General features: G+C 38.4%; 1 long non-coding RNA gene across 2 annotated transcripts in view; it reads left to right on the forward strand.

Moving 5' to 3' along the window:
* The first annotated feature begins 2,505 nt into the window (after window positions 1-2,505).
* LOC135177824 (uncharacterized) overlaps window positions 2,506-24,261 on the forward strand; it is a 31,432-nt gene continuing 9,676 nt past the window's right edge. The window contains exon 1 of one of the 2 annotated variants that reach the window (XR_010303179.1): window positions 2,506-2,533. This is a non-coding gene — a long non-coding RNA (uncharacterized LOC135177824). The remainder of the gene's footprint in view (window positions 2,534-24,261) is intronic. The other variant, XR_010303175.1, reaches the window with a different exon arrangement.

Below are 24,261 nucleotides of genomic sequence, written 5' to 3' on the forward strand. Positions count from 1 at the left end.
GTTCTCAAAACCAGTCTGCATCAAATAGAATACCTCTCAAAAAAATATAATTTAATTTGCTTCTCAGAACATACTGTATGGGGAGATAGCTTTTTATAGCTAGCAAGATTCTTTTCATCAAAGATTCAAAGTTCAGTTCACATGTTGGTTGCTGAGTTGTGTGGACTCGTAGTTTTGCTCTGGTTATGTAATCCATTGTTTCCCTCTCCTAGCAAAGGAACATACAACAAAACTAATGAAACTTCAACACTCCTTCAAACTGAGAAATGCTACTTCCCAAGTAAATATAATCCTCTTGTAAACATAGAGATAACTTTAGTGTTTTAGAGGTTGAAATGTGAAGAAATGGCCTAGCTTTTCAGAATAAAAGGTGCAGAGTAACTCCCAAAGTCTGCTTTTAGGTTTCCAAACCAGGAAGGTAGTAATTGTTTCCATAAATGTTTGGTATCTGAGTATCTGTTGTTTATTTGACACTTGTTGGTGACCCTGAAGGTGGTAGAATTAATTTCATTATAGATTTGCTTCTGGTCAAAATGGCCTGGCCCAGCTCATTTCTGAGTTTACACTTTTTACCTCTAGGAATACGTTTAACTATCTTTTCTGTATTGGTACTGAAAAGTTGACTTTGTGTTCCAGATGTGACTCTATACCCAAAATCAATTCTCCTTCCCCATTCTCAGTTCCTCTAACAATGCCTAAATCCTAGAGGAACTAGCACAGAGTCCTTTTGACAATTGGGAAACACTTGCTGTTCTACCTGTCATCGGAGACTGTAGCCAAATTCAGTTGCATGTTTTATGTGGCAATAGCAGTTGGCACAGTTCTTGGTTCTAATCTGTTTTATTAATCATATTTTTTAAGCATACATGTGGGTTTTTTCCTCCTGCTTTTCCACTACTCTCACAAAAACCTCCCTCTTCCTTTGGAGCTTCCTTACCTGTTTCCTGATCGTGACACTGATCAGGAAAAATTTGAAAATACCTAATTACTACATTGTTAGCTCATCTGTGGCTGCTTTGTTTCATTTTCATAAACCCTTGGTATATTGTTAGCTCTGCATGCCAGCAAGGCAGCCACTAGTTATGTTACAAGGCTTGACTTGTGCACAGATTATTTGTCTTCTGCTGCAGGTTAATTCTAATGCCTTGCAGTTTCCGTTCATACTTCGGGCGATTGCTGCTCTAGTTCCTGAATCTTTTTGAACTGTGCTTTCCTTTCAGTTCTGCCCTGTTGCTGCTTCTGGCTGTCTGGACTGTTGCACTGTTTTGGGATGTTTTTCAATCTTATTCTTTGGGACTCATGATCCCTAACAACTCTGTACCATCGAAAGGACCTCAGGACTAGTGCTTTTTCCCAGTGGAGAAGGATATTCCAGGGCTTACTGTGACATATTTATTTTAACATCCCACTCTCCCCTGTAGAATAATTTCCTGTGAGTTATTGATCTTAGTGTTCCTCCTGAACAAAGAAGTCCACTTACACGTTTCATTTGTGATCAAACAACATAGCACCTGTATCCTATATTGAAGCCCTGTACTAGCAAGTAAGAGGTTATTAGGTAAGAGTATTTTTCTTTCCCTATTCCATTCCTTGATTTGGTCAAAGCTTAGGGCAAGAGCCATGAGAGTATTACATGTTATTTCCACATACACCTCATTTAAATGAAGTAACCTTTCAGGAACTGCTTAGACAGCTGAGAACATTGTTACAAATTGATTCCTTATGCTTTTATTTGAGTGGAGAGAAGTGGAATTGCAAAACTGGTTAATAAAATGTGGCCCTGTGGCCTGGAATTGTTTTATTCTTTAGTGGATTATTTTAAAGTAATGTTAACATTTACTGCTCCTGCTGACTTCACCTTTAAGGATTTTCTTCACTGGATTCGATAATGGAACTGCACCTTGAATACAATTGAAAATTAAACTCTTCCTATTATTTTCTTGCATATTTGTTTGACTTTCTGGAGAACTGCTTGATAGAAGAGCATAGATAGAAGAATCATAGAATCATAGAATCAACCAGGTTGGAAGAGACCTCCAAGATCACCCAGTCCAACCTATCTTCCAGCCCTGTCCAATCAACTAGACCATGGCACTAAGTGCCTCAGCCAGGCTTTTCTTGAACCCCTGCTCTTTTAACACAGAGGATATGTTGTCAGTCATTGCATTGCCCCCTTCAGCAGATAAATTAAACGATGTGCTTTAGCCAGCATTATTTGCTCAAATACATATCTTCATTATGCCCTTTGTTCTGGGCATAATGTAATCAGCTTTGATTACAGATATTGCTATCACCTGTTATGCTTGTAATTAATTAACCAATCACCGTTTAATTCTTTTCCTATTGTAGCACCTCAGGTGTGTTGCCACCAGGTGATGCCAGTTTCTATTAGCTGGCTATTGCAGTCTCCTCCCACCCCAGGTGTGGCCACTTTGCCCTCCCTGCCCACTCCCCTTTATATTCTGCCCCAGAAGGTCAGAAGCCCCAAGTTTGGCCCATTGTGGGCCAAGGGATCCTCTGCCTGGCTTCCCTGGTGAGTCCCCACGGTGTGCACTGGGTGAATTGGTGGAGGATTTCAAAGGCCGGGGGGCCTGGTGGCCCCCCGGCTTGCTAGGGTTAGGCTCAGCAACCATTGCAATGTACAACATCATGCACGGGTGCTGGGTGTGTGTCTTTGCTGGAGCCCATTGCTTTTGTAGGGTATTTCAGCTCTTTGAGGCTCTTGCCTCAAATTGCTTCTCATGTCTAGCCTAAGCCTCCCCTGAGGCAGCTTGAGGCCATCTCCTCTTGTCAAGCCAGTTAGAAACATAGAATCAGTCAGGGTTGAAAAGGCACCACAAGGATCACTCAGTTTCAAACCCCCCTGCCACGGACAGGGACACCTCACACTAGAGCAGGCTTGGGTCTTGAGAGCTCTGCATTTGTGAATATTTTTTGAGTCCTCTGGTGTGTGAGTGCAGGCTAAGATGCAATAGGTATCTTCAGATGTGCAGAACATACCCCAGTGGCTTGTAGACAGAGCTGCCACTGAGGACATTTGTACACAAAGAACAACAAGAGCCAGGACCAACATGAAGTAGCTTTGGGAGAAGTTTTCAAACGTTTCATGAGGGAGACATGGAGGCTGTCAGCACTCAGGCCTAGAGCCTGGTCCTCCCCCTGGGTGGGCATGTAGCCTGGTTGGTGCTCTGTCACCTGGCAGGTCTCCATACAAGGAACAATAATCACCTCCAAGAATAGCTGGCCTGCTTGGGTGGCAATGTGGGCATCCTGGGTTCTGCAGACAGCACAGTACAGAACTCTTGCAAGACGTTCTGAAATTCTCCAAGAATGAAAGCTGCTGGTAATATGGCTTTACTAATCAGACCTTCACACCATGATTTTCAGTTTCAGTAGAACAGATTATTTACTTCAGAATAAATGTTTGCATTGATGCATTCATGCCTGAAGGTTGTTGTTTTTTTTTGTGAGAGATGGTGACCATGCTAGAATCTCTGAACAAATAGCAAACTGACAAGGTGTGAATGCAAAGTTTCCCAGGAAAAGTCTCTATGGAACAAAACAATTCTTGATAGAAGCAACACTTGTGTAGTTTATAGAAATGTAGGCTTAAATGACCTATGGTCAAGAATAGTAGGAGTCTGTGAACCAGATTGCCAGGAGACAAATCTGAGAGGAAACCGAGATCCACAGGACTGCACTTAACACATTTCCTTGGTTTGGATGTTTTGCTCTTTCTTCATCATTTGGCTGCTTGCCCAATACCACAAATGAAGATAAAATACATGATTGGGGAAAAAAATTTGCTCTTGAATATTTTTTAATAAGGAAGAAATAGAAAATGAAGCCCATGGGGACAAATTTATTTCAGTTATTTTACATGTACATCTCTTTAGAAAGAAGAAAAGGGGAATAGGGGCTTCCAGGAAGTCCTTTGAAACTGTGAAAGAATGTTTCTTTTTCAGAAGAGAAAATGTAATTCTTCTCATAATTTTAGGGAAATTTCCTATTTATGATGTTGGTTTTTTTTCTATTGTTGTTGTTTATTTTTTAGGAGGGGCTTTAGGTTTGATTAGATATGCACAAGTTGTCTAGATGAAAAAAAATGGATTGTTGGGAAGAGTGAAATACTAAAGATGGTACTGTATTCCTTGTTTAAGTCAGCACACCCTTCCCTGAAAGCTTACTCTCCTGTGTCTGTGTGTTCCACTCTAACCTCTTGTTAAGGTTTGTGCCTTGAAATTAACATTTCTCATGTTTTTTTTCTGTATCAGCATCATCTCTCCCGTTTCTTTCTGGCCTAAAGACAAACTACACATTAGATACCTTTTCTTTCTGGACACAGAACAGAGATGCTATCAGGTCCCTGTAATTAATGACACACAATTGCAGTCCTTTGCTTTTGGAGTTTCCCCTGTTGCAAGAGTAATGGCACTCACATGAGAGTGGATGTTATACTGTAAAAGAAAGAAAGAAACAAACAACGCCCCCCAAAACAAATCGTGAACCTGTGGTGAGGTATTTTAAGAAAATTCCTTTGGTCACTGGTATCTAGAAAAGGGTGAAATATTCTGACTCCTTTGTGTTGTCAGCTGATTCCAGGACACAGCTTTCTCCTGTAGGAATTGACCTTGTGCCAGTGACATCAATGGAACATTGCCATTGGTATTATTGAGAAGTAGATCAGATGTACAGTTAGTTGGGTGATAACTTTAGGTAATGCCATTTCTTATCACTTGCATTAGTAGTTTCTAAAGTGTGTGTTCAGACTTTAGTTTGCTTCTTGCAATGAATACAGTAAGCCAGTATTGAAATGTTATGATCAATAATTTTGTCCTGGTGGACAGCAAGATCTCCGTGAGACAGCAATGTGCCATTGTGGCCAAGAGCCAATGGCGTCCTGGGGTCCATCAGGGAAAGTGTGTCCAGCAAGTCTAGGGAGGTTCTTCTCCCCCTCTAATCTGCATCAGTGAGACTGCACATGGAATACTGCATCCAGTTTTGGGCTCTCCAGTTCACGAGACACAGAGTCCTGCTGGAGACAGTCTAGCAGGGAGCCACAAGAATAAGTGGGGGACTTGAGCATCTCCCCAATGAAGAGAGACTGAGTGACCTGGGGCTGTTTAGTCTGGAGAAGAGAGGACTGAGAAGAGATGTGATCAATGTCTATAAATATCCAAGGGGTGAGTGTGAAGTGGATGAGGCCAATCTATTCTCAGTGGTCCACAGCAATAAGACAAGGAGTAATGACTACAAACTGAAATATGGAAGGTTTCACCTCAACATGAGGAGAAACTTCTTCACAGTGGGGATGACAGAGCACTGGAACAGGCTGCCTGGAGAGGTCATGGGGTCTCCTTCTCTGGAGACTTTCAAAACTCATCTGAATGCATTCCTGTGTGAACTACCCTAGGTGATCCCTGGCAGGGGAGCTGGACTTCATGATCTCTGGAGGTCCCTTCCAACCTCTAGAGTTCTATGATTTTGTGTTTCTTTGAGAGTCTAGTCAGTAATTAATTTATATATTTTTAACTTAGTTGGACTAGTAGAAGGCAATATAGCAGAGCTGATAGTAATCAATGTAGTTAAAAATAAAACTACATGAATATGTCTGAATGCATTGTACATAGCTATTTTTTGCTGGTCACAGTCTCAAAAGCCCCAAAGGTTTTCAAAACTGGGACCAGGAGCTACATGTTTTAAGGAGCTACAAGCATGTAAGAGCTACATGCTTTAACAAAACAGTTTAAGCTGCAAACTAAGAAATATCTTTTAGGTATTTGTGCATGATAAATCAGTGAAATGATTTCTGAACTAAAGCAAAATCCATACCTGTCATTGAGTTCCAGGACAAAATCAGAACTACAAGTTGCAGTTCAAGCATAAGCTGCCTAATGTCTGTAGGTGTTGAGCAAAATCTATGCCAGACTCCATTACTCCAACCCAGAACCCAAGTGCTCTCACCTAATGAGATAATGATGTAAATTTAGCATTTTGCTAAGGATATTGACTGTTTTTTAACCAAGTACCTTTATTGTAAATATCCAGGCACTAAATGCTGTCATTTTTACATATAGACAATGTACACTCCCTCCACCCCCCCACCACTCCCCCATTTGCTTTCTTGCCTCTGGGTTGTTATGCGGCAATTCTCACTTTTCCATAAGGCTATACTGGCATATAAATATGAACTGTTCTGTTGTGGCAGATCACAGAAACACTTGCTCAGGTTGGAAAAGACCCTCAGGATCACCAAGTCCAACCAATATCCCTACTCTACGAGGTTCTCCCTAAAACATATCCCCAAGCACCACATCCAAACGACTTTTAAGCCCATCCAGGGTTGGTGACTCAACCTGGGCAGACCATTTCAATGCCTCACCACTCTTTCTGTGAAAAACACTTTTTCCTAGTATCTAGTCTAAGCCTACCCAGTTGTAGCTTGAAGCCATCCCCTCTTGTTCTATCACTAATTATCCTGTGAGAAGAGACCAGCAGCAGCCTCTCCACGACACCCTTTCAGGCAGCTGTAGACAGCAATGAGGTCTGCCCTCAGCCTCCTCTTTTTCAAACTAAACAGCCCCAGCTCTTTCAATCTCTCTTCATCAGATTTATTCTCCAGGCCCTTCCCCAGCTTCATTGACCTCCTCTTCACTTGCTCCAGCACCTTCACATCACTCTTGTATTTAGGTACCCAAAGGAGATGTAAGCATTCAAATTACTTTGTGTCCTATTTTTTACCTTGTTGCTTTTACATTAATAAGTATAACTCAGTGAGTGATCAAATTGCTCATGTTACTTGTCTATTTGCTTGAACTGTGCTACTAGAAACTTCTGGTGGGTGCAAATATATTTTGCTTTGCAATGAAGATGAGAAAATGTAACTTTTTAAAAAATAGTGTTTATCACCATCCAGATATGGAAAAAGGGAAACTATTTTCAGTGTTTAATTTCTCCTCTCATTTAAAAATTCCTTATCCCTATACTACAGGAAGGTTTTGTAGTTTGGATGGCAGTGGCAATGCCTCACTTGGGGAAAAAAAAATACAGCATTTAGATATATTTAAAAAAGAATTTTAAATGTAGAAAAATATGGGGTGTTTTTCTTAATATATGTGCCTGTTTTCTGCTACTCTGATTTCCATATTTTTTTCATCTGGAAATGAAGAACTCTGAGAAGGGAAAAAACAGTCATACTTTCCCTGAGAAAACTTCTGACCTTTATTCTCTTTTTGCTATCAGAAAAGTTTTCCTATAAAAAACCCCAACCAACCTATTTAACTTGTCCTGCCCAGCAAGAACTAATTAATATTTTTTAGCCATTCTTCTGATTTTGGTGCTTGCAAGTGCAGGTATGCTCAGGTATTCATGCTTGGTTTAGGAATGGTTTCACAGTGGAAAATGAGCTACATTAACAGTATTTCTGTTGGGAAGATTGAGAATATTGTAGGGAACACACAGACTAAATTACAGTCTTCAAGGTGAATGAACAAGTTCTCCCACTGGTAGGTGAAAAACAAGTGAGTTTCGATACTTTCATAGTCAAATTTATAGTTCTTATTATTTTGCTGAAGTCTTCATAATTCGTTACTTACTGCTAGCCTGCATACTTTAGCAGACTAGAAATAGTTCCACATTGCAGATGAAGATGCTGTAACTATTTTAATGGAGTTTTGCATTAACTCACACAACATGGCTTTTGTCAAATGCATGGTTGAACATTTGCAAGCACACTATGAAGTGCTATCATAACAAAATTATACTTGTCAAACAAATGAATAAAGTGTATTTTCAGATGCATAACTCTGGTTTTAATTGTTTGTTCACTTACTATACTAAATGATAAACCTGTTTTCTGTGAAGGAACTTCCTGCTAGTGTGAATTCCTGCACTTTTACTGTATATACTGTATGAGATGAGGGAAATTTGTCTGTTAGTGGATTTTTTTGGTGTATTTTTGTGTATGTGCTTTTGGTGTGTTTTCTGTAAGTGCTTCCCCCCCCCAAACTCACTTATACACTAAAGGCTTTGGTAACATCAGGACAAATACATTAATGATTAGAAGTGTTATAGGCTACAACTGAGTTTGATTTCTGATCATAAACAAAAGTCAGGCTCTGTATTTTCTCATCTCTGATAACTCATCTTGATCAATTTAGTATTATGGATTTCTAATGTCTCTTAAAACAGTGCAGTGATGAATGTAGGTGGCCAAGTAATGTAGGAGTGTATAATGCTGTCAGTTGGAAGGAATGACCTGATTTGCAAGATTATTTTCTTATGGTCTTAATTTTGTTGTTATAAATCCCTGTGATTTATAAAATAAGATGCTGTAAACTATTTGACAGAAAGCCTGAGTCAAATTCTCTTTTGATTCTGACAAGAACTGTTGATTTCAAGTATGATCTCTGTGAGCATATATGAAAAAGAAATTAATTTCTTGGAGAACTGTGAGTAAATATGCCAACAAAAGTTTAACAAGCAGCTGAATATTCTTGTTCAAGGGATGTGGTATCTTTACTTAATTTAAAAATGGAAGGAAGATAATTGGTTACTTGTATACATATGATTAAAGAGTGTTTTCCAGATTTTAGTCTCTCTTTTGCTTGATAGAGATTACTCCATCAGAACAGTGTGCACATAAAACATAATTAATTCAGGAAAAATACAAGATTTGAAATTTTAAGCTAGTGATTGAAATTCAGAGTTTATCACCAGTGCAAAATGATTTAATTGGAACTGCACAGTCCTAGTACAACAATCTACAAGTATTCTGATTGGGACACTAACAAAAGGGAAATAATGCCTTGGCTGGATGTTCTACTTTGAAGCTTTCACCCAGGTTTTGGCCCATGGTTCTTTCACTCCCTCAGTAGAACCTTTGTTTAAAAACTTTGAATTTTCATGTTAGGAACTCAGTGCAGCCTATTTGCCACATGTATGCAAAGATTGCTGCGTGTAGGGCAAAACATAAAATAGGTAGTTTTGTGTCTATGAAATGGCACGTTGCTCTGTGTGATGTAAACAACAGATGATTGTGAGAATTTAATTGTGATCCGTAGTGACGCTGTTCTTACTAACCAGAGACAAGCATATTCATTAACCTTGACAAAGCACTGCTAAATGACATCTTGAATTTGTCTGCCAATATGGGCTACAATTATCAAATCATTGGCTTTGGAGGAAATCAGCTCCTATTCTTCTATGTGGCTCTTTTTTGTTGGCACTACCTGTGCAATTTTGCTTGCCAAACACTTCTTTGTTGGAGGTGCTCCCCACATTTTATTAAAGAAGCCAGTATTTTCAGAAATATTGCTTGAAAAGAAGGATCTCAAAATAAAAAAGAAAAAAAACAAAACAAAAAACCCACAACACCAAAAACAAACCAAGGCAAACTAAGTTAAATAATCACACGTGACTTTCCTGGTACCAGTTGTTATTTTTGCATAGTTTTGCATATGAAGAGTGAAGACTTCATTCACGACCAGGAAAATGAGGTTGAACAGATGTGATTTTGCCCTCCTAAACAGGCAGATTTCTGTTGCTTCCTAGAATAATACTTTTATATGTTTATGACAGGACATACAGGTCTGCAGCTAGTATTACTATAGGTGAGTATATATTTATTACACATTAAAATCTGCACATGTATTACATTTAAACCAGTCAATAGCCAATGAAAGTGAATAATGACTGTCTCATAGTAATGGGTAGTGCTGCAGCTCTTCATGGAAATTGCCTATAATTTTGGACTGTTATTGCTGGTTCGGGCTTCTGTCAATCATAGAGTGGCTTAGGTTGGAAAGGGCTTTATAGATCATCTATTCCAACAGCCCTGCCATGGACAGGGACTCCTTTTAACTAGAATTGGCTGCACAAGGTCTCATTCAATCTGACTTTGAACATTCCCAGGGAGGAGGTATCCGCAACCTCCATGCACAACCTATTCTGCAGTCTCACCAACCTTATACTGAAGAACTTCTTGCTAAGATCTCCCTCAGCTTAAAACCATTCCCTCTTGATTTGTTGCTAGACACCCTTACGAAATGTCCCTCTCTAGCCTTTGTGTATGATCCCCTCAGGTACTGGAAGGCAGCTATAAGGTTCCCTCAGTATTTTCTCTTCTTTAGGCTGAATAATCCCAGTTTCCTCAGCCAGTCCTCATAGCAGAGGTGTTCTAGCTCTTGGATCATCATTGTGGCTCTCCTTTGGACTGGCTTCAGCAGTCCTTCATATGATAGTGACACCAGAACTGAATGCATTATTCAAGATGGGGTCTCACAATGGCAGAGTAAAGGGGAAGATTCACTTCTCTTGACCTTCTGTCCACAATTCCCTTGATGCAGCCCAGGGTGTGATTTGCCAGCATTTGGTTTTATTTAAAAAATCTTGAATGGTTGTAATATGTTTATAAAAATGTTTAAAATACTCTTGACATACTATAGCAAGATAAACCAATTGCCCTTGGGTTTTTAGTGATTGTTCAATTGAGGTTATAAAATTCTTTAATTCAGTAAATGCCAATCTTAAGTTAATGTTTTTACTACACTTGTGTTTGAGGAGTATTGCTTTTTTTACCTTCCTGATGAATCTTTGGATACCTTTTAAAAAGTAAATTAGCAGGCATTGGATTTTTTTTGAACTTCCCTTGACTGCTATCAGCAGCTTGCCTGCCCTCCGTGGTGCTCAGTCAGCATTTTCAGACTCAGCACTGTAATTGATTGATAGAGGACACTTCTTTCCCAGCTACTGAGTCAGACACATCAGTGAGACAGACAGGCTGCAGGAGAAAATTTAATCAAGCAGAAGTAATTTGGAAGTAGAACTTAATGCTAAAATCTGTTACAAAGTATATAAAATTTCTAAATATTTCTTAGTTGATAGCAGGGATTGAAAGCAAGAAGTTTAAATGAATGCCCTGAAGCACACGCTTGAAATGGTGATCTCACTGTCTACAAAACAACAATGAATCATAGGAGCTGGATTTATTGTCATTATACCAAAATGCCTTTAATTTTAGCATATTGTAATACCAATGTGAATCTGGTACACAGAATGCACTCTTACCACTTATGATGCAATTAATACATAGTGGCTTTTAATAAATGGGTTAGTGAACTCCATCCAGGTTCTAGGAGAAGCATGTTTCACGAGTTAGGTGGCATAGCAATGCACTAGTCAACATAATTAAAGTAAGATCCTGTGATAAAACCACTTTCTCATGCTAAAAGAAACATTTCATTACAAAGGTGAGTACCTAATTCCCTAGGGAAAGGGAGAAGGGAAGAAAAGAAGAGACAATGATCACTACGGCTAGATTCTTCGTGCTGAGATACTGCAGTTCTTTTATTTCAACTAGAGATGTGGCTCACTCTTTTCAGAGCAATATGAGAAAGGTCAATGTAAGTTCCCTGCAGTTGGTTAGGTCCAAATACCTAGTTCTCATTTGACCATCAGCAACATAATCTCTTCTGTAATTGATGTCATTTAATCGATCATTGGAACACATTTTTTCTGAAGAGAACCACAAAATCTGTTCTAACCCCCCAACTTTTTCCAGGAACCTACAAGATTGTTACAAAACTCTCCTCCAACATGTGCATGGAGTAGAAAACTTCTTGTCCAATATGTACAACTAAATTGTGCAGCATCCTGATATCTCAGGCCCAGATATTTTATTAAATGCGTGTATGCAATTGTTTACAGCTATTGACCAACACCTCTGTCCCTCTTAACATCAAAGAAACCACTGAGACTGCAAGAGTCAAGCAATTTATCTTTTGTGAAAATTTATGAAATACTGGCTTGTGAGCCCTTTTTTTGTTGTTGTTGTTTGTTTTTGTTTTGATGTGGTAAGCAAGCAGCAATGATACATATTTGAAAGTGATTTTTCTTGTTCTGTTGTTCTCCCTATCCAAGTTCAGCATGTAATTCACTACTATTCTTCTAGTTTTGGTGATATTTCTGCTGTAGTGTCTTAGGATCACCAGATATGAGGCTCTGAGGAGACCTAATAGCATCCTTCCAGTATCTGAAGGGTGCCTACCTGATGAATGGAGAAAGACTTTACAAAGGCCTGTGGAGATAGGACAAAGGGCAATGGCTTCAAACTAGAGAAGAAAAGATTTAGATTGGATGTTAGGAACAAGTTCTTTACTATGAGGGTGGTGGAACACTGGAACAGGTTGCATGGGGAAGTGGTTGGGGCCTGATGCCTAGAGATGTTCAAAGTGAGGCTCAAGAGGGCTCTAGTCAACCTCGTCTAGTTAAGGATGCCCCTGCTGACTGCAGGAGGGGGGGGTTTGCACTAAATGACCTTTGGAGATCACTTCCAACCTAGAGCATTCTATGATTCTATAAACACTTTTAGTTTTGGGGTTTTTTTAAGATAAAAAGTCATGGCTAGTTATCCAGATATGCTTAAACATCTGTAAATACAGATTTGTTGGCAGTATGTAGATTGACAATTTGCTTTAGAATAATTTAACTTTTCAAATAGCTCTCAGCAAATATATTCTTGTAGATCTTCCACAGAATGTATATTCCAAAGTATTAAAAAAAATGCCCATTATGGGATGCTTCTAAAGGACTTGGAAATATATTATCTCTCTTCAAGGCAGTGTCTTCACAGATGAGTTCAAGTGAATCTTTTAGAAACTGCTTACAGAGAATGGAGTAACACTTTATGCTCTTTAAAAAAACCCAAGTCTATATTGATTATAACTGCTACTAAAAGGAGAGTTGATTGCTTGATGTAAACAAGTGAAGAAGAGTTTGGCATTGTTTTAAATGATAGACAAAAATGTTTAGGCTAAATTGCCACATTCTTTGTCTTTCAAGCACATAAAATCTGCCAGATTCTGCATGAAGACAGAGTTTTATCACCACTGAGTGCTTCTCAGCTGCAGGATTTGAGGTTAGAGGGTCAAATTCTATAATCTAGTCCATTTTATTTATTCTTGGTGCTTTCTTGGATCCATGATGTGCTTACTATCCATGTACATTAATGTCAATGTTTGTAAGATCTGTTCTGATTTACATTTACATAATATATCTATACCAGATCCAGTGAAGTAGATCCGGTGAAGTCTCACCACTTAGCTAATACAGAGGTCCATTTGGCAGAAGGGTAAATTTGAGATGCAAAGTTGTTGTTGGGGATGGGGAGAGGGTGCAAAGCAGAGAAAATCTCATGGTAATTCAAAATCACTTCTTTTAAACACATTTGCATTAAAATGCACAATAAACCAAACCCACAATAGGCACAATATGCAACAAAACACTTCACAACGAAATCAATAACAAACAAACAAGCTAAGCAATGAAATGAGTAAACAACAATTAGAGCGTTTAACAAGCAGGGATAGTTTGAGTTCGTGTGCTTTATATTAGGCAATGATAATTTGAGCTTTAGAATGTTTCCATCTTCCTGCCACTTCCAATCTTACTGCTGAATTCTACATGACATTAAAATTTATCCAGTGAGACAGCACTCCCAGTGTGAATTTTCAAAAATACAATCATGAATAACCTTATTTTAGCTCTTTGATTATTTATATTTCCAAATAGGTGGACCAAAATCATGTCCATCTAATCAGCCTAGATGTTTTCAGAGGATCACTGCTCAAACTTCTACTCATTCTCATGTTCAAATCAGCTCATAACTCCACAGTATTTTGCAAGGGTAGGGGATCAGGACACACTGATATTATTTGTTCAAATCTGACTTGTATAAACCTGGTCTTTGGGAGTGACTTTAACCCTGCACAACAGTCCTAGTAGTACTAGTTGCTGTTCTTCTCTATCAGCATTCTGTCCCTCCATTCCACAGAGCTATATGGTCCTGCCGCTTTCTTGACACTGACTGACAGCAGATTTGCAGGGCATGCAGTTCTCCACTACACTTGGGAGTAGTTGTACTGCTTTTACTCAAGTGTAACTTAGCACAAGATTTTACAATCAATGGTATAAACCACTTTTTTTATTTCGAACGTGCCAACAGTATACGCTTGTGGCCTAGACGGACAATGGCAGAGAAAGGCAATGAAGCTGGTGAAGGCTCTGGAGAATAAATCTGATGGACTGAAGGAGCTGGGGCTCTTTAGTTTGAAAAAGAGGAGGCTGAGGGCAGACCTCATTGCTGTCTACAGCTGCCTGAAAGGATGTTTTGGAGAGGCTGCTGCTGGTCTCTTCTCACAGGATAATTAGTGATAGAACAAGAGGGGATGGCTTCAAGCTGCAACTGGGTAGGCTTAGACTAGATACTAGGAAAAAGTGTTTTTCACAGAAAGAGTGGTGAGGCATTGAAATGGTCTGCCGAGGGAGGTGGTTGAATGAAACCCTGGATGTGCTTAAAAGTCATTTGGATGTGATGCCTGGGGATATGGTTTAGGGAGAATCTTGTAGAGTAGGGATATCGTCTGGATTTGGTGATCCTGAGGAACTTTTCCAGCCCAAATGTTTCTGTGATTCTGTGACAAGAAGTGTGGTCAGCAGATGGACAGAGGTGACTCTGCCACTTTGCTCTGGTGAGACCTCACCTGGAGTACTGAGTCCAGCTTTGGATCCCTCTACTAAGGAAGGGCATGGACCTGACGAATCAGGTCTGGAGGAAGGCCATGAAGACGTGGGAAAATTCATAAGCAAAATGCAATTAGAAATTAATGAAATCTGTTGGCTGTGGAGTAAAATTTTATTCTTGAATCTTTATGTGATTCAAAGCTCTCTAACACAGCCTGTAATGGTGCCAGACAGTCCAGTGGACTGAACAGCTCTTCCCTTGCCTCTTACCTGTCAGGTTTGTATTTTCTAAGTACATTGTGCATACTCTGCTTTAGGTGGCAAACCAGATGATAGAATCATAGAATCAACCAGGTTGGAAGAGACCTCCAAGATCATCCAGTCCAACCCAGCACCCAGCCCTATCCAGTCATCCAGACCATGGCACCAAACGCTTCATCCAGTCTTTTATTCAACACCTCCAGGGACGGTGACTCCACCACCTCACTTACCAACTCCAAGAGCTGGAAAAGTGGCTCAAAATTCACTTTCTTTTAGGTAAATGATCAGATTCAGTAGCAAACCAGACAAGCATCTTATACACCATGTCCCACAGTCAACTCTTGTAAGCTCGGGGCAGGAAGCAAAGGAGTTAACAGCTTTGTATGGCAAAGAATGGCAGAGCAAGATATCCTGAAAGTATTAAACTTCAGTAATTCTGGGTTTACTCAAAGTTATACTTAGTCTCTAATTAAAATTGCATAGTTTTTCATACCTCAGCTTTTAAACATCTGATTTGGCTACATGAATCTTTATGCCAGGCATGACATCTTTTTTAGGCTCTGCTTGGTAATGCCTAACAACAGGACAAGGGATAATGGGTGGAAGTTGAGGCATAGGAACATGAGGAGAAATTTTTTCATTCTGAGGGTGAAAGAACACTGGAACAGGCTGCCCAGGGGAGCTGTGGAGTCTCCCTCTCTGGAGATGTTCAAGACCCACCTGGATGTCTTCCTTTGTGATCTGGTATAGGTGATCCTGCTCTGACAAGGGGATTGGTCTAGATGATCTTTCAAGGTCCCTTCCAGCCCCTAGACTTCTGTGATTCCGTGTGATTTACTAGGGAATGCCTTTTCACTTTGTAAATTGAGGCTCAAAAGCTGTAAACAACCTTCTTTTGATGAAAGAAAGAGAACCTTGTACTCCTCCTTTACTTGTTATTCTGACCAATGTATGCTGATAAAACTTGCTGGGGAAGATGCCCTTTGCAGGTGCTCTTTGGTCACTGTCATGATTGTCATACTAACTACCCATAGAATGAAAGGGAGCTTTTTAAAATGTAAGTAATAGCCCATGGCCAAATCACAATTTTTGCAGTTATTGTGTGCATACAAATCTGAGAGTACAGAAATCCTAAGATAAAAGCTACTGATCTGTGGTCCACATCTGAAATTGTCAGTATACAAATCTGATGTTCTGAGAGGTTTAAAGATAGACAGTGTGTGCTTCCATCCCATTTTTGACAGTGGTAATAGCAAGTCTCATAATTTTAGGATTTGTTAAGAGGAAGTTGTATGAAAAAATGCCATGACAAAATTTCAAATAATAGAGAACTTCAACATATAGAAAATCTTAAGGCCTCATATGTTATGTGATCTCATAGTGGGAATTTCCTTTTGAGTGATTAAAAAAATTAAGATGTGTTTATGACTGCAAATACAGCAGCAGTGAAACTGTACTAAAATGTTTTTATAAGTTCAGTGGGACTCTTATAAATTAGTTAGGTATTACTTGTGTCTTTGGTTTATGCAGGTTTTCACATGTTTGAGTAACAAAATAATGGTACAATTTGCCTTAAGTTCATTCAATAAACCTTTTATTGATACTTATATGCTTCATTGAGTAGTAAGCTGCCAAAAAGAGAACAGCAGTTTGCATCTTGTCACAAATGTGACATGGTTTAGGTAGAAATTGTCATTTTAAAACTTAACCATGCTTTTATTCTGTGTATTTTAAGCAACTTTAGCACTGCAGATTTGGATTTAAAACATTTTAATGAAATTGACAGTGTAGTTTTGGGAATTTTTGTAGATCATTTGATCGTCATGGGGAGGATATTCATGTTCAACCATGACTAGCATCATAAGCATGTAAAGAAAGATTTACATGGAAAGTCTTGAGTGTAACATTGATGCTGATGAGTTTGGGTCTAACCTTTCCCTGTGCAGACTTGTTTTGAAGTAGAATGCAAAAAGAAAATCTTAATCTGAAAACAAAATTTGTAGGCTGTTGTAATTCCTTAACATCAAAAACAGTGATTAGAAAACAAGGGGGTTCTTTTTGTTTCTTTTAGGGACTTGTTTCCTGTGAAAATGGACTATGTGGGGCTTAAAACTGTCTGATAAGAGAAGTATCTTTGGCTTGAGATACATTTACCTTTTTTGTTTGTTTTTTTGGTGTGTTGTTTTTTTACTGAATTATATGGAGGAGGCTCAGTAAATAGCAGCTCTTTCTCGATATAGAATACATTTTAACATGCTACTACTTGAAACTGGGTTTTTTATTTTAGAAACTTTTTTTCCCTCCACCTTGTTGAAGACAGTAGATGATACTGATAAATAGGTAAAAGGATATGCCATTCAAATTGCTAACCAAACTCTTTGATCATCATTATTCTAGTCAGACTAAAGCAATATTTGGTGAATCCACCCTGAACCCACGTTTAAGCAAAAAGAGCATTAAGGTACAAAGTGACTCAAAAGGTTTACTTTAAACCAGTGTAACATGGATGTGACTTCAGCAGTTGTAAGATGCATGAATAAAGCCTCAGAAATATTTTAGCAAAAATTAAAAGAAAAAAAAGTTTTCTGTTCAGAGAAAGATTATTAGACCTTGAATTAAAGGATAGTTTTATTTTCAGATTGTCATAATCAGATTCACTATTAAAAAATACCCCAAGCAACTTCCCTCAAAAAGCATTTAACTAGAGTCACTATTCTGTCTGTGGTAATGCTTTATCTTAGTGTATTTTGTCCTAAGAAAATTGAAACTGCTACAGATAATTAACTCAATAGCAAATGTTCAATAGTTAACATTTGTTAGTGATTCTAAGTTACAACAAAACTTTGCTTTATTAATTAAATTGTAATTGATAATTTCAACCTCTCAACACCTACAGAACATGTGGGCTAATCACTGCTAGAATGAAGGCGGGTTAGTAATAATTAACCTTCGTTATGTTCAATAATTCTCACAGGACAATACCTCTCCGTGAATCTGACCTGAGATTTCAGCTGAAATTTTCCAGGCTTGTGTCTATCTCAGCATTTCATTTTAAGAATAAATTATCCCTGCATTGGATAAAGTTTGTAATTATCCATAATCTTTTGAAGCTAATATCAAATCCTTAAAATAGAACCACTTTGGATCTAATTTAAAATGAATCCTAGATTAATAATCCAAATTTCCAGGGGAAAAAAAAATGAAGCGTAGCACTGTGTCTTTACCTTGTTCACACATATATTTTTTTGAGTGAATTGTGGATATATTCTTGGAAGAGATGATATTTTCTATTCAGTGTTGCATTTTAAACATTTCATACAGGATACAGTTATCAAGTTTTTAAACCACTATGGAGCTTCACTTTGCTATCCTAAGCTTGATGTCACCTACAAGAGTAATCTTTTCGGGTCAGAAAGAGCTTCATTCTTCTTTACATGTTCAAATGGCTTTTAGAAATGTGGAGCATTTTTGTACCTATAAATAGTGAAAACTCTATGTGGCATAATTATGCTGATGTCTATTTTGTAACTTCAAATTATTTTTTTTTTCCCTTTCAGTTCTCACGTTTCTAAAAATTATAAGCATATGGCTAGTTCTATTATAAGGATTTCTGTTCTGAACTAGGTCTAGAACAAGGACTCTTACTATACATTAGTTTCCAACCACATCATACCTGATCTAATTATCATTGTGATCAGCTATTACTTGTCCTCCAAGGGTTCCTGTATGCTGTGGGTGGAGTACGTGAAACCTAATGAAGTCTTTCAGACTACCATAGATGACAGAGAGAGTGATTTGCCATTGGAATGGGCTGCCCAGGGAGGTGGTGGAGTCACCGGCCCTGGAGGTGTCCAAGAAAAGCCTGGATGTGGCACTTAGTGCCATGGTCTAGTTGACTGGATAGGGCTGGGTGCTAGGTTGGACTGGATGATCTTGGAGGTCTCTTCCAACCTGGCTGATTCTATGATTCTATGATGTACTTAATGCAAGTTGCAGGCTTGCACTGAATTGTTCAAATAGTTTTTTTAATATTATGCTGACATACTGCTTGGAAGAGCAGAATGACACAGTTATATAAATGTGATTATTCTGTTACATCACTTATTTACCAGTCTTGACAGTGATAACTTACATAACTTACATAAGTTCAGTGTGTGTGTATATATATATATATATATGTAATTTTATAACATTAAAATCCTTCTTCTCTTCAGCATGATTGAAGCTTTGGAAACTCAGTAAGCAAAATAATTTCATTTCACCAAATACTGGGCTATCGTAATGTACAGCATGAAACCTTCTCTGTAATCTGTCCTCACGTATGTGTTCTAAAAAGTTAATCTAACTGATCATTGTTTAAGGTTGCTCTAAGTACTTTAATCAGCAAAATTTGTTACTTTTTCTTCCCATTCTATGTCATCACCTAAGGACACTGGAGCCATTAAGGATTATGTTTATCACATTAAAAACTGAAATTATAGAAGCTGTAGAACAAAAAAAAGGCAAAACATATGCACCTGTTTAAAAAGCTGTGATTCTGAGTCTGTCTTAAATGAGAGAAAAGAAAGCTCAGGGTAGACCTCCTCAGAGTTATCAATGCTGGTCTAGTTGAGAATGCCCCCACTGACTGCAGTGGGGGTTGGAGTCTGGAGGTCCCTTCCAACACAGACAATTCTATGATTCAATGATCAAACACTAGGATAGGCTCCATGGGGAGGTGGTTGAATCACCAACTCCAGAGGGGTATAAAACATGCAGAGATGTGGTGCTGAGGGGCATGGTTTAGCATCAGACTTGATGGAGTTAGATAATGGTTGGACTCAATTTTAAAGATAATGGTTGGACTCAATTTTAAAGGTCTTTTTTGCACCTGAAATAATTTTGTGATTCTTAATTGATCTGTCTTATTTCAATTTAATTTGTTCTCCACCTGTTTAAAGGTTTCTCTGAAGTTTTTGTGTAGCATTTTTCTAATTTATCTACGTAAATGCATATCTTTTTCAGTATTTGACTAAAATAGTTTTAAATCAAACAAAGATCCTAGGTCTTTATCCTTTTTTGGTTTATACTCTTTGTATGTCTCCTCGGAGAAGAGGAGACTGAGAGGTGGCCTCATTAATGTTTATAAATATGTAAAGGGTGAGTGCAAGGAGGATGGAGTCAGGCTCTGCTCAGTGGTGCCCAATGACAGGACAAGGGGCAATGGGTGAAAGCTGAGGCAGAGGAAGTTTAATGTGAACATGAGAAGGAATTTTTTTTGTTGTGAGGGTGACAGAACACTGGTACAAGCTGCCCAGGGGAGTTGTGGAGTCTCCCTCTCTGGAGATATTCAAAACCCACCTGGATGTCTTCCTGTGTGATCTGGTATAGGTGATCCTACTCTGGCAGGAGGATTGGGCTGGATGAGCTTTCAAGATCCCTTCCAGCCCCTGACATTCTGTGAATCTGTGATTCATTGTCAAGTGCTCATCAACAAAGCATGACACCTTTGATACCAGAGTTGAAAGTCTTACAGGCAACAGAGTAAATAAACCCAAACAATTACAGTGTCACCTTCAAGGCTGTGGGTTTTTTTTTCTAGTGCTTATGAATAATTTGGCATAGATGTGACAGTAAGTGTGGAGGAAACTGGAAAATTGATACCACTCTTCGCTATCAGTAAGCTAACAGTAGGCATCTGTCATCTTCTGCTCTGATCTGCCCTGAGAGGGAAGACAATGTCAGATTAAAACATAGTAACTGGTGGTTGTTGCTTCCAAGTTTTTAATTATAGGTATCATCACCATCATGAAAAAGTGAGGGGTGTGCATAACAGTGAACTTTTGGCCTGAAAAGCTGCATAATTCAAATTGATCTGATGGCTGGAGTTTTAAGTATGATTTTTTTAAATGGACATTAAAAGTAATAAGTTTTGAAAAAAATCACCTGAGAAATTGAGCAGCTGTGGAAGATTTCTTAATGGAAAAATGCTTCACTGCCTCAAAAATCAAAGCTTTTTCTTCTATATAGAGCTATTTTTGTTGAAAAATTAATCTATCCTCCTCTTTATCTGAACTTTCTCTTTTAATAATTGCCTTAAGAGTTTTACATAATTCTTTGCTTTGGCTTTAATTCTTGAGAAAGGCTGGTAATAATTCAAGGATGTATGTTAAAAAGATCCTAAGTATGCAAAAGTATACTTATTCATGCATTATAATGGATGTAAGTATATAACAGAATCACTGAACAGTAGAGTTTTAATGACAAAATATTGGATGAGTTTGGTGAAACTGTCTTTTTATAGTAACTGTGCTAACAAAGTTGTCCATGGGACAGCAATGTGCCCTTGTGGCCAAGAGAGCCAATGGGACCCCAGGGTGCATTAAGAAAAGTGTGTCCAACAGATTGAGGGAGGTTCTCCTCTGCCTCTGCTCTGCCCTGGTGAGACCCTATCTTGTGTACTGAGTTCAGTTTTGGGTTTCCCAGCTAAAGAGGCACAGGGATCTGATGGGGGAGTCCAACAGAAGGCAACAAGGATGATTAGGGGATTGGAGCACTGCCTCATGAGGAGAGGCTGAGGGACCTGGGGCTTTTCAGTCTGGAGAAGATAAGACTGAGGGGGGATTTAATAAATGTTATAAATGTCTGAGGGCTGGGTGTCAGGGGCAGGTGACAGGACAGGCTCTTCTCACCTCCTCCCTGTGATAGGACAAGGAGCAATGGATATAAACTGCAGCACAGGAGGTTCCACCTCAACACAAGGGGGAACTTCTTTACTGCAAGGGTCACAGAACACTGGAACAAGCTCCCCAGAGAGGTTGTGGAATCTCCCTCTCTGGAGGATTTCAAGACCCACCTGGATGCCTTCCTCTGTGACCTGAGCTAGATTGTATGGTCCTACTCTGGCAGGGTGGTTGGATTCAATGATCTCTTTGGGTCCCTTCCAACCTCTAGCATGTGAAAGGAGAAGAACAGGTTGCCCAAGTGGGTTGTGGAGTCTCCCTCTCTGGAGATATTCAAGACCTGCCTGGATGCATTCCAGCATGATCTGCTCTAAGTGATCCTACTCTGGCGCAGGTATTGGACTAGATGATGATTCAAGCTCCTTTTCAGCCCTTAACCTTCTGTGATTCTGTGATAAGCCTTTTAAGAATTTGTCAAGCAGAACTGCAAGCGTTTTATTTATCATGGTAGTTTTGCCTTTAAAAAAAAAAAACAACCCTTACGTTTTGTCTGTCTTTATTGAAATTCTGTAAAGAGAACAGCTCGTTTTCTTTATCTGCAACAAGTTCTTTGCAAGAAGTTATCTGCATCCTCGAAAAACAGTTTGTGCTAAGAAATATGTACAACTGAACAGCATTTCTGTGAGTCAGTCTACTTTCAAAACACTTTAATTTGAAAATTTAATACACCAACTCCTGACTCCTTAAAAATTAGATTAAGAACAAATATCCCAAGAGTTTAATTCAAGTGTAGCTCTACCTTTCACTGTGCTTTATTTTTCAATAAACAATATTGAGTCCATGAATACTAAAGGAATGGAGTAGAAATTTCACTAAGGAGTTTTTAACCTTCTCCAAAGTAAAGGAGGGAGGAAAACCTGTGAGTTCTTTGTTACAGTTGCTGGCTTCTGTCAAGGATGAAACACCCAAGCAGTTGTTATGAAAGCACATGCAGCAAGAGGTTTTATTCTTTTTAATGTGGAACATGAGTTAGAAACTTGCTTGGGTTTATATAAAATATTAGCAGAAAAAGCTTCACTTATTTTATGTGTATCAGTGGAGATGATTTTGTGCAAGCAGAACAAGAAAACTTGATAAAGCAAACTAAGTAAAAAAGAACTGAGTAAGCTGTTTCCCTGTAATATTTGTTAATTCTTTGGTGTAAGAGACCATATTTTATTGTGCAGTTTACAAAGTGCATAGTGAAGAGCAATCCTCGTGTGTGGCCAGGAATTCCAGGTACTGTTATAATATGAATTATTTAACATTGATAAGAATAAAGAATTACTCTATTCATAGAACAATTAAAAAAAAAATAAATCCCTATTCCTCCCCACTTCAACTCATAAAGTTTTCTTTTGCTTTAAGGTAAGTTCTGCATGTGTAAAAAAAAACAATAGGGCAGTTGAATGAAATTGTTGGCCCTGTTCTACTGAAATGTAATCAAACAAGCTGAGGTGAAAAAGTAAATTTAGAATTAGCATTGAGACTATAAATGAAATGTTGTGTAGTGCTTCTGTCTTAAATCATAGTTTTATATCTTTGAAGTAGCCGTGGTAGTTAGTTCTTTTCAAACTAATTTTTCCCATTCTATTATTGCATCATTTAATGCATGATCTTCATTGCTTATCTTTCTCCTCTTTATGTTTTTGTTGCTCCGAGCTGAGATTTTCTGTGCTACATATATTTATAAAGATAATTAAGCAGACAGTAATGTTAATTTTCAACTTTGAAAGCTCTTGTAGTCGTTAGTTTAGGTAACATGGAAAGGAATCCATTAAAACTGAGCAGAGAACAATCTATTTTCTCTGAATATTTGTCTTACTGAGGAAGGAAACAATGTTCCATACACATCACTCAGTGGAAGACTACTGAAGAAAAGATTTTACTGTATTGCAAAAGTATCTCGTGCAATGAAGATAGAATGAGAGGTTTTCTTAAATCTGTCAGTACATTGATTTATTACACACACTGTAAAGAATTCAAGAATAGATCCTTAGCTAGAGAGATTTATCAAAGCTCATTGTCATGGGATATCAATCTTTAGAAGCAGCGTAGGAATTCTGGGTTCAATTGTTGTTTTCTGAAATTTTTATGCTAATCTCTGACAACTTTCATCTTACTTCTCTCAAATTCTAAGTGAGATCCAAGTTTTCAAATTGGACATTTATCCTTAGCAACACAGCTCCTATGAAAATGGTAAAATTCCGAATCGCGTTACAACCCAACTAATGCTGTAAAGCTCAGTTGGATGTCTGAAGGTGTATACTGTGCCAGAGGATAAAACCAAGCTGCTTCTTGTCAGCCTGTATCAGACAATGGAGAGTGACAAGTCAAATGCCAATGATCTCATTTATCTTCCCTTGAGGGTCTGATTTAGTAAGTGTTTCTTTAACACTCAGCTTACTCCTAAGGAGCAGACTCCTCATCAGGTCTGACACTTGGTGCAAAAGCGTAGTGGTAAGGTCCTATTTTTTTAATGAAGTTTAGGAATTAAAGCAATTAATAATTCATCTGGGTGGTTTTCATATAGTATGGTCTTTTCAATCTTCATGGTATTTACCTAGTCTTTAGCAAAAAATATCATACAGACACCTGATTAATAAAGTGACTAAAGGGATGTTGATCCTGCTCTGGCAGAGGGGTTGGACTCAACGATCTCTGGACATCTCTTCTAACCTCTAATGTTCAGTGATGCTGTGATGGAAATGAACAGTGTTTGTAACATTTTTCTTCTGAGATGCTTTATATATTGTTGTAGGCCTCTCCTTGATCGACA

The sequence above is a fragment of the Pogoniulus pusillus genome, chromosome 1 (assembly GCF_015220805.1).
Source record: "Pogoniulus pusillus isolate bPogPus1 chromosome 1, bPogPus1.pri, whole genome shotgun sequence".
Classification (NCBI taxonomy): Eukaryota; Metazoa; Chordata; class Aves; order Piciformes; family Lybiidae; genus Pogoniulus; species Pogoniulus pusillus.